The sequence below is a fragment of the Macrobrachium nipponense genome, chromosome 34 (assembly GCF_015104395.2).
Source record: "Macrobrachium nipponense isolate FS-2020 chromosome 34, ASM1510439v2, whole genome shotgun sequence".
Taxonomy (NCBI): domain Eukaryota; kingdom Metazoa; phylum Arthropoda; class Malacostraca; order Decapoda; family Palaemonidae; genus Macrobrachium; species Macrobrachium nipponense.
In genome coordinates this window covers 20,186,317-20,198,816 of record NC_061095.1, presented here as the reverse complement: position 1 = coordinate 20,198,816, position 12,500 = coordinate 20,186,317, and positions in this window count along the sequence as shown.

Genomic DNA, 12,500 nt, shown 5'->3' with positions numbered 1-12,500 from the left:
CCACTGCTCAACCTGGCAGGACACTCACCAGGAACTCGACCGCGCCTCCCAAGTACTTGTGAATTACGGGTACTCAAATAAATTAATCAGCAAGGAAGTCCGCACAGCCCTGGAGAAATGGTACGGTAGTGAGAGCCCGCAGCCCCGCCCCCAGGATGATATCAAGCTGTACTACAAAGCCTTCATGAGTTCCCATTACCGTGAAGAAGAGGACGCCATTAAGAAAATTATTTCTGATAATATATCCCCGACTGACGACACCAAGAATATCGACCTAATCATATATTACCAGAATCGGAGGACGCGCGATCTTATTATGAAAAATAACCCCTCTCCACAGGTACGAGAACCCCTGAAGCAGACGCATGTAGTGTACCAGTATACATGCCCAGTCCGCGAATGCAGCGGCGCCTACGTAGGTATGACTACCATGCGACTGTCGAAGAGACTCTCGTGCCACGCCCAAGAGGGGGCTATAAAGAATCACGACCGCACTAAACATCACGAGGCCATCTCCCAGAGATGTCATCATAAAGAACACGAAGATCATCGGGAAGGCCCCTGATGCCCGTCGGTTGCGCCTGCTGGAGGCGCTACTCATCCAGCAAATAAAACCTACTCTGAATACGACGCAGGAAGAATTTCTCCTCCCTATGAGTATGAGAAGACCTGCCACCAACAATGACACCACCGATCATGACAACTCTATGGATGACAACGCCCCCGAACGAGGTACTCCTGCAGCCGATGGAAATCAAAGTAGCCGTGACGTCTCACAGCGTAGCGCAACGCCCATCAATGTTACAGCGCCGCTTAGGAGGTCCAGGCGGCTGCAGGATATGCTGCAACGCAACCATCGGCCCGAAGAAAGTGGCTTGAGACCTGGCTCAGGCAGCCAATGAAAACAAGACTCACCGCCACCAGCCAATAGGAGACAAGCATGGGGCAGACCCCCTGCTGTCAAACCACAGATATAAGGAGGACGGACACCGCACCAAGATCAGTCCACCCTCAGCTTCCCAGCCCGAGGATGTCTGGCAGCTCCAGACGAAAGCTCGCTTTAAGAAAGAGAGAGAGAGAGAGAGAGAGAGAGAGAGAGAGAGAGAGAAAATCGTTAATGACTTTGATGACTAAGGTATCATAGCTTATCTGTAAAATTCAAATATATACACCTATTTTGACCCTGTATTTTACCATGACCTCTATAGGCGCTCTACTAGCCTGTTTAAGTAGCGCTGAAAAAGCCGCTATTCGCAAAATAGAGAAGAATCTCTACAAGTGTAACGCTGCTGAAGTAGCCATTACTTTTAAAAAAGTATGCTTGAGAGAGGGTCTGCTTCCTAAGTACAATAATAATAATAATAATAATATATTATTATTATTATTATTATTATTGTTATTATTATTATTTTTTTTTGCTCTATCACAGTTCTCCAATTCGACTGGGTGGTATTTATAGTGTGGGGTTCCGAGTTGCATCCTGCCTCCTTAGGAGTCCATCACTTTTTTTACTATGTGTGCCGTTTCTAGGATCACACTCTTCTGCATGAGTCCTGGAGCTACTTCAGCCTCTAGTTTTTCTAGATTCCTTTTCAGGGATCTTGGGATCGTGCCTAGTGCTCCTATGATTATGGGTACGATTTCCACTGGCATATCCCATATCCTTCTTATTTCTATTTTCAGATCTTGATACTTGTCCATTTTTCCCCCTCTTTCTCTTCAACTCTGGTGTCCCATGGTATTGCGACATCAATGAGTGATACTTTCTTCTGGACTTTGTCAATCAACGTCACGCCTGGTCTGTTTGCACGTATCACCCTATCCGTTCTGATACCATAGTCCCAGAGGATCTTTGCCTAATCGTTTTCTATCACTCCCTCAGGTTGGTGCTCGTACCACTTATTACTGCAAGGTAGCTGATGTTTTTTGCACAGGCTCCAGTGGAGGGCTTTTGCCACTGAATCATGCCTCTTTTTGTATTGGTTCTGTGCAAGTGCCGGGCATTCGCTTGCTATGTAGTTTATGGTTTCATTTTTCGCATTGCACTTCCTACATATGGGAGAGAAGTTATTTCCGTCTATCGTTCTTTGAACATATCTAGTTCTTAAGGCCTGATCTTGTGCCGCTGTTATCATTCCTTCAGTTTCCTTCTTTAGCTCTCCCCTCTGTAGCCATTGCCATGTGTCATCGCTGGCTAGTTCTTTAGTCTGTCTCATGTATTGTCCGTGCATTGGTTTGTTGTGCCAGTCCTCTGTTCTGTCTGTCATTCTCCTGTCTCTGTATATTTGTGGGTCTTCGTCTACTTTTATTAGTCCTTCTTCCCATGCACTCTTTAGCCACTCGTCTTCACTGGTTTTCAGATATTGCCCCAGTGCTCTGTTCTCGATGTTGACGCAGTCCTCTGTACTTAGTAGTCCTCTCCCTCCTTCCTTTCGTGTTATTATTATTATTATTATTATTATTATTATTATTATTATTATTATTATTATTATTATTATTAATTTTTTTCCGAATAGGATGACTGTGACAGACAAAAAAAAAAACAAAACAAAAAAAAAACAGTCCTTGTTGCCTTAGGATTACACTTCTTCTTGTGACCCCCAAAGGTAAACAAGATATATTATATGTATCGTTACATAGATTAAGTTCAGTATTGCATACTGCAACGTATTTACCTTAATGAATAACAGTAAGCTCGCTAAATATATCTACATTTATCGGGATGAGCGTTGATAGTTATGTGTGAACGAAGAAAAATATAGGATGTTAGATTACTAGTGTCACATTGCTAACAACTAATTTCCTTAAAGGAAGGAAAAAGAGAAGGGTACGAAAAGCTGGGAACGAAGAGTCAAATGAAAAGCAGATGAAACAGGGAAACAAAGAGGACGGAAGTGATTTCCTAATTATGGCGCCAGTCTCCAAAAACTGTTTGATCAAATTCATATTTTGATTGATTTGGTCATTTCGGAATTCTTGACAGTCGATTTCGGTCCAATTATTATTTTTTATTATTCAGAAGATGAAACCTATTCATTGGAACAAGGCGACAACGGCCATAGACTTGAAATTCGAGCTTATGAATAATATGGTGTTCATTAGGAAGAAGTAAGACGAGGTAAAGGGAACTTACTGAAAGAAGAGATGCCGCTTATTAATAAAAGGAAGAGTATAAATTAATAAATTAACAAATAAATAATTGAAAAAAGGAAAAATGTAAATTAATAAATTAACAAATCAATAATTGAAAAAAGGAAGAACACAAATTAATAAATTAACAAATAGATAATTGAAAAAAGGAAAAATAAAAATTAATAAATTAACAAATAAATAATTAAAAAAGAGGAAAAATAAAAATTAATAAATCAACACATAGATAATTGGAAAATGAAAGAATACAAATTAATAAATTAACAAATAAATAATTTAAAAAAGGAAGAATATAAATTAATAAATGAACAGATAGATAATTGAAAAAAGGAAAAATATAAATATATTAACAAATAGATAATTGAAAAAAGGAAAAATATAGATATTAACAAATAGGTAATTGAGAAAATAAAAATATAAATTAATAAATTAACAAATAGATAATTGAAAAAAGGAAAAATATAAATTAATAGATTAACAAATAGATAATTGAAGAAAGGAAAAAATATGAATTAATAGATTAACAAATAGATAATTGAAGAAAGGAAAAATATGAATTAATTAACAAATAGATAATTGAAAAAAGGAGAATATAAATTAATAAAATAACAAATAGATAATTGAAAAAAGGAGAATATAAATTAATAAAATAACAAATAGATAACTGAAAAAAGGAGAGATATAAATTAACAAATAGATAAAAACTTACTACGATGCAATGAGAATAGTATCAGACGAAATCGACCGCACACTCTGCATTTAGCTTTGCAATATCCTCCAACGTCGCAATAAACCAAGCATGTTTTTGATGCTCAAGATTAGAGGTTACCTGACAAGTATTCCTAGGTGTAATACAATTTTATCATATTACTCCCCTCATTTCATAAGCGATAAAACTGTCAGAGAGACTATCAGACCGGTAGCGCACCGTCGTATTAATTACTTCGCACAAAAGCGCAAGTAACCTGTATTCCACATGAAGACCATTGTACCATAATGGACTTTTATGCCATCTAGGAATATATGTCTACAAGGGCTCTCATTATCAAGGCGTCTAAAGCTGCCGAGTATATGATTATTATATCAAATGAACTGTGTAAAAAATAGCGCTGAATATCAGGTGAGGTACATGGGAAGATTTAAGTACAAAAATGTATCCCACGATTTTCCATTGTTCTTGATATATAAAGATTCAAAGACATCATTGTGAGCGTGCATTTTCTTTAGCTCTTCAATCTAGTAAATTGTCGCTAATTCTACCCTTAACATCGTAATCGTAGAAAATCCCTTCAATACTTTCACCTCATCCTTTTACTGCTCTCTCTCTCTCTCTCTCTCTCTCTCTCTCTCTCTCTCTCTCTTTTTGATCCAGCGGAATATTCTGCTGCCTTGTAGACAATCATTACCTGATGCAGTCTTGGAAGGAATGTTGTGCGTTTCACTCTCCAGTCAAACCCTGCGAATATTTTTTTTATATTACTCCACACTCCCGCATGGAAATAATACTAACCACCACGCAGACCGATTAATCAAAGTAGGTTATGCCCTCCCCGTCCTCCCCCCCCCGCCCCCTCCCCCCCTCCCCCACAAACCAAACGGTAGAGCGAGGAGATAAACCTTCATGAAATGCCCGTCACCCGCAACAGTTATCACCCATCGCGCGCGCTCTGCCATCCCGCTCTGCCATCCCGATTGTCATTCATTTTCAGCCCTATTACTCAGAGCGCAGTGAAACATCCTCATCCAACCTCATCCAAACCCCCGAATGAAATCCTACACGAATTATACCACGGTTGTTCGCGCAAATAGCCCGATGCTTTTTTTTTTTTCCAGTTCGTGGCGTTAACGATTGTGCCCCCCCCCCCCCCCCCCCCCGATAAAAAATGACCTTCCATACGTCACGGCCAGACGCTGGAGCTTTACGACTCTCTGTTCTCGGCTGATTTCACACGTCCAGGGAAACGCGGCGTTTAATTCTCCTTCAGTTGTTATATATTATACGTTTTCTTCGTTTATTCGATGGGTGTACTTTTCCGTCCTCAGTCTACCTTTGATGGAGCTAATGTCTACCGCCACAGATCCTCAAAAAAATTATTTTTTGATCTCTCTTACATACGATAGGTTTTTTTAAATATTGTGCATTACTGCCTTAATTTTCTCAATTCATTGCATATGCATGTCTAGAAAAGCAGTGTTTAGTAGTCAAATCGAACAACTTCTTTCTGAGAAAATATGAATTAGTTTGGTGAACATCATTATCATCGCGATCTAGCCGTGCCATTTATCTGTGATTATCTTAAAGCAAAAGCGTCAAATCATTTTATTTAGAAAGATTTCTTATTATAATTTTTAAACAGTTCCCATTTATTGATGTCGTCTTTTATGCTTTTATACGGCACAAGAATCTTATCACTGACAAGGCAGAATGTGTTGCTGTCCGTCACTGATAGTAAATTACTTGAAAATTGAAATGTTCGACATCAAAGGCGTTGTTCGTCTCCTTGGCTGATTTAGCGACGAGAAAATGGGAAAATTAGAGTAATGGGCGTCTGTGCCCTTTCATTGCCCCTGTAAAGTGAAGCTTGAGATATCCTGCCACTGGCATACCCATGCGAGTATTCTGGATACGTCGTCACACTATTTTTTTCTAAAATATTTTATTATCGCATTGCCGAACGCCATTTCTGTGATGGCGCTTCGCTGAAGTCGTGTGGTGCCGATAAAATGATGCATCACAAGCAGGATCATAATCGACTTAATTTTGCCATGTGTTAGCTCTTTGGTTCAACATTTGGAATTGAAAATAATATATATATATATATATATATATATATATATATATATATATATATAAATAGTATATATATATATATATATATATATATATATATATATATATATATATATATATATATATAATATATATACATAATTTTCAATTTCAAATGTTGAACCAAAGAGTTAACACGTGGGAAAGTAAGTCGAGTATATATATATATATATATATATATATATATATATATATATATATATATATATATATATATATATATATATATATACCATGTGGAACTTCAAACACTCACGACCTCGATTGGCGTGTCAGATAATAATTTTTACTGGTCATTATATTATTTTTTATTTATCATATCTATTTTTTAATTAATTAATTAATTTTTTTTGTACTCTTTCACCTGAGAAACTGTTTCAACCCTATCCCAGCGAAGGCATAGTCATATTGCAGAATGCAATAATGTGGGCGCTGCTTATGCTCAGTCCTCTGGCATTCGTATGTTATATTTGTTCAGGAATTACTCTCCGAATCACAATACAACTTTAATGCAATTTTGCCCCTCATCGTTTCATAGAGGCACGACATTGTTTTATTTTAGTGTGGCTTTTATTGCTGAAAATAAAATGAATGGTATCTGAAAGGGATGCAAGACTTAAGTACTAAAATAGGTTAATAAAGGCTATACAAGATGTAGTCCCAAGCACTAAAATAGGTTGATAAAGGCTATATAATACTATGCCGTAATGCATTGCATCCCATGAAGATTGACTGTATCAGTGTTTTCTTCCTATATATATATATATATATATATATATATATATATATAATATATATATATATATATATATATATATATATATATATATATTAGTATTCCCGTTAAAAATGTAATGTAGGTTCAATATAGACTGTCGTTAGTTAATGATGTAAGATGTTTGTACACTTTAGAATAATTTCCAGTAAAACAATAACATATATTCCAAAGTTATTTGTCTACCAAATGTTTTTGTTAATAGAGGTTTGGGACCTATATGATTCTCCTTATACTTGTCCGCTCAAATTACATTATCATATGTAAAATTCTAAAGCGAATTTCTGACTAAATAGTTCATTTTTAATTTTTTCCCTAATTTAATTTCTTCTTTCTCTGTGTCTTGCTTTTTAAAACTTGTCGAAAGTAAAAACGTCTGGTTTTGTCTCTTGCATGAAGCAATTCGCAAAGTATTCGACCATGTAACAACCCTCAGGTCACCCCATCTCACAGTAAAACCTTTATTCCTCGTTTTAGTAACTGTCCCATCGCATTTTTACGAACGGCTTTGGAAGTCTCTCCTACATTATGTGTTTCACGATTCCTAAAACGGTCGTTGTTGGTCTCCATACTTTTAAACCTCGCCGGAGGAAATTTTCTCATTTTTCCTTTTATCGTAGCTCCTTTCATATTCTCTTTCTTCCATCTTACTTCCCACCCCCTCGTAACAGTTGATTTATAGTACAACTGAGAGGTTTTCCTCCTGTTACACCTTTCAAACCTTTTACTGTCAGTCTCCGTTTCAGCGCTGAATCACCTCATAGGCCCCAGTGCTTGGCCTTTGTTTGTGTGTTTGTTTGTATGGTGTTTTGACGTTGCATGGAACCAGTGGTTATTCAGCAACGGGACCAACGGCTTTACGTGACTTCCGAATCACGTCGAGAGGAACTTCTATCACCAGAAATACACATCTTTGCCTGGGATACACTATGGATCAACGAGGGGTCGATTAGATTTTAGAATAAATCCGAGTCAGAATGTTGTACACGCTGTGTATTTAGTTTTCCTCGGAAGTCCGGTCTTGACAATTGCATTCCATTTTTTTTTTCACTTATTAAAAGCCCAGATTGCATGCGGGTTACTCACTTGTTACCTTCGCACAGAAAAAAGTAATATTTCATCGTCAGAAAAAATTATTGTTTTTATTCTTTATTCTTTTTATTTATTTATTTATTTATTTTGAAAGTAGTGAGATTGCTATCCTGCACTGAATCAGGTTGAGGTACCCTTCTTTATTGCAGATGATCGGGTCTTTGTTGCTGCTTACGTTGAGGGCAAATTCTAATTTTTCCCAGTTTATTCTTTGTAGCAAATTTGTTACAGTTTTGAAAGTGGTTTATTATTGTAGTTGTGAATATTATTTGGTCTTTCACACTCGATTTTCACCATTCAGGCCATAAAAAAGACGTATGAAGACAACTATTTCAAGCTGGAATAGCCACACTTCTCATTGTTGTTTTGATAAGTAATGTATATTTAAATATCAGAACTGAAAATTGATATGGGAAATGAAGAGGAGGATTTAAAATAAACTCTTTGACTCCTGTTTGTCACTGTACGTAATCGATGTTGTAAAACATTGAAAACTAAAATAGAACCGAGAAAAGAGGAACCAGTAGTAAACAAATTAAAATTCCTTCCCATTTTGGTCTTGGAGGTAATATTTGCGTTTAGCTTTCAAGTAAAAAATCGAAATAAAAATTCAGTGTAATATTTCTTCATATTTACAAAGAATAGGAAGAGGCTAAGCACAATGAAAAGAGAGAGAGAGAGAGAGAGAGAGAGAGAGAGAGAGAGAGAGAGAGAGAGAGAGAGAGGAAAACAAAATCCTATAAAGCCGAAGAAATTACGGTGGACGTCAGGTGTATGATGGATCACCCAACGCCTTGACGGTACAATTGGTCGAGATGATAAGAAAAATCTCCTTTAATTAAGTTAGGAGGAAAAAAGGAGTGAAAACTCCGGGAGTCATCATCAGGGGAGTAATCTATCTTTGCTAGAACTCCTTGTTTACTCTAGCTAAACTCCTTCTTCTGACAATTTCTCCATTTTGGCGAGGTGATATTTGACTATTTCCCTCCTCTCGCAGAAGTAATTAAGCTTATGATGAAGAATTGGCTTAGTGGGGAGTTAAAAAAGAAAGGAACGAAAGAAATGGCGTCTCCAGGGAGCTAGGTTAGTGAAATGCGGGTGATGGCAGTCTGGAAATGAGGGGAAGGATTGTTCTCAATGAAAATGAGAATTGTAAAAGAAAAATAAATAAATGAATAAATAAAAATAAAAGGTAGTTGGAAATTTTCATCTCTTGTTCTCATTTTTAATTTAGTACCATTTCAAGGTAAATGACCCTGTTTAATAAGGTTTTTATTCGGGATCTGAGGCTGCCTTGGTATATTGACCATTTACTTCAGTTAACCTCATTACGATATACTTGAGGACATTTCTAGATTTTTAGTTTTCAAAAAATTCTTTCAAAACTTTTAACATTTTTAAAAAAATAGTTTTCCAAATCTCTGCTTCACTGAGTAGTGGTAGTTTGTTCAGATAAGAGACCTAATATGGACCTCTGAACTCTGAACGAACTTTGCCAGTTACGGTAAATTACTGTCGTACTCATACGCCCTATGGAAGTTACTTTCATATATTTTTGTTTTTCTTAATTATAGTAATAAAATCCGAGTGGTGACAGTAGGGGAAACATGACACAGGAGCCCACCCCCCTCTAAACGGGTTTGTCCGCCCATGGGTAGTTAGGACAATGGGAGGGTAGGGAAGAAATTCACCATCCACTCACCCCTTCAAACCAGTTTATCTGCCCCAGGTAGGGGCGGGGTATGTAGGAGAATGGGAGGGTAGGGGAGACATCCACCCTTCCCCTGCAAACCTGTTTGTCTGCCCCGGGGTATGTAGGAGAATGGGAGGGTAGGGGAGACATCCACCCTTCCCCTGCAAACCTGTTTGTCTGCCCCGGGTGGGCTGGGGTGGGTTGGGGTAGAGTAGGTAGGGAATCGGAAGGGTAGAGTTGACATGACAGGCAGCGTTGGGTTCCAGCACAGCGTAGTACGTGTCATCAATTACGTTATATGTAACGCTTGATTCCCTCTTACTTCTTTGGGTATCAATCAGGTTCTTTATTTCTCCCCTACCTACCCTGCCCCGGACAAACAGGTTTGCAGGAGGAAGGCGGATGTGTCATGTCTCCTCTAATCTTCCGATCGCTACCTACCCTGTCCCTACCCAGGGCGGACAAATAGGTTTAAAAGAGGAGGGTGGATTTGTCATGTCTCACCCACCTTCTCGATCCCCTACCTAACCCCCTCCACCCGGGGTGGACAAACAAAAATGATCCACTCGGATTTTGTTATAGATTATAGTGTCTTTGGTTAATTGTAATGATGATGTAAACTGGAGCAGAAGTAATTTTTAAAATTTTTTTATTAATAAAGAGAATCATTTGCATATAAAACTTTGTGAAGCTTTGGCAATGCAAACTCCGTTGTGAAGGGAGGACAAACACCCGAGCTAAAGAACGAGATTCAATTAGAGAATTGCAGGACTGGGAAAAGAAAGAAGACTCTTGAAGGAGGATGAGAATGAGAGGAGGAGGAGGAGGAGGAGGAGGAGGAGGAGGAGGAGGAGGAGGAGGAGGAGAGGGCGCGAGAGTTAATGAGATGAAGGGTGAGGAGGAGGAGGAGGAGTTGGAGCAAGAACGAAACGTCTTGATTTTGCTCTTTTTTTTATTTCGAGGTGTAATAATTAGGTGCCGAGGAAGAGGGACTTCACTTCCAAACCAGGGTATATACTATATATATATATATATATATCTATATATATATATATATATATATATATATATACTATATATATATATATATATATATATATATATGTATATATATTATCTATATATATATATATATATATATATATATTTATTTTATCCTATCTATATATATATATATATATATATATACTATATATATATATATATTTTATATATATATAAATACATATATATATATATATATATATATATATATATATACATATATATATATATATATATATATATAATATATATATATATATCTATATATAGTGTATGTATATATATATATAAATATATATATATATATATATATATATATATATATATATATTATATATAGTATATATATATATATATATATATATATATATATATATATATATATATTTCCGCTTTTTGGTTCTTTAAATCTCGAGTGAATGAAAGAAGTGGAAGGTGTTTAATTGGGAATAAGTAAGATAAAGGAAGGTCACCGGATTAACGTTGGATGTTTTATGTTGTAAGCTCAGAGGAAAGAAGAGTTAAAAAAAGTGCTGGTTGGAATATGGAAGTGACAAAAAAACGAGAGAGAGAGAGAGAGAGAGAGAGAGAGAGAGAGAGAGAGAGAGAGAGAGAGAGAGAACAAAGTTATTGACATTGCAGTTGCAAAATAGGTGATACAAAATAGGAGATAAACTTGTTGGATAGCACAAAAATCGAAAACAAAAAATATCAAGAAAAAAATTAGGAAAAATAAAAGTAAATTGTTGAAACTGCAGTTACAAAATAGGAGATAATCTTGTTGAACAGCACAAAAATAGAAAACGGGAAGTCAGAGTAAGGTAACAGGTGAGAGTTAATGAAATGCTAGAGATAAATGTAAAAACAAATTTCCAGGATAAATATGTAGAGGGAGGTTAATGTGCAAAAAAATCTCAAAATACAGGAAGCAGATAGAGAGATGAAATTAGGGAGAATGCAGTCTTCATGGAAGACGTTGTCGAGGGTAAGGAGACAACTGAATGATGCCAGAATTGAACGAGATAATGTCAATCTGGAAATGTTGAATTGAACGAGATCATGTCAGTCTGGAAATGTGGAATTGAACGAGATCATGTCAGTCTGGAAATGTGGAATTGAACGAGATCATGTCAATCTGGAAATGTTGAATTGAACGAGGTCATAAATCTGGAAATGTTGAATTGAACGAGATGATGTGAATCTGGAAATGTTGAATTGAACGAGATTATGTAAATCTGGAAATGTGGAATTGAACGAGATCAAGTAAATCTGGAAATGTGGAATTGAACTACACTATGTAAATCTAGGAATGTTAAATTGATGGAGATAATGTAATTCAGGAAATGTTGAATTGAACAAGATAATGTAATTCTGGAAATGTTGAATTGAACGAGATAATGTATATCTGGAAATGTTTGTGATTTCGAATTAAGGAAGTTAGCCAATTAAAAAGGTAGTACACAACCGCTTTAAGATTTAGATAGGTGTATTGTACAATCCTCGGAATGAAGGTCATTATAATCACTGCCTTATTATCTTCGATTCATTCCATACGAAATAGGAAGAAAGCGCCAGAGGAAGGTGAAAGAATTGTAAATTAGCTTCTGTGTATGGTGATGAGAGCGTCACCTAGTGGCTGGCCAGTTTGTGTTAGGTATGTCCGTGTGGGACAGGAGACATAGAAATGAATGAGGTTAATAATCGTCACTTTTTATTAAGAAGGTTCAAGAGGTTTTAAGAATTATATTTTTAGAATGATTGGAGGATTTATTGTTATTATTTTTTTTATTTTTACCTAAAAATTATTCGGGATTTTTTTTTTTTTTTTCGCCATAGATGTCATTAGAAAGCAAGATAAAGAGGGAGCATTATTGTCTCTGGCAAGGGAAAGGTTATATAGACCAATTTTAGGTCGG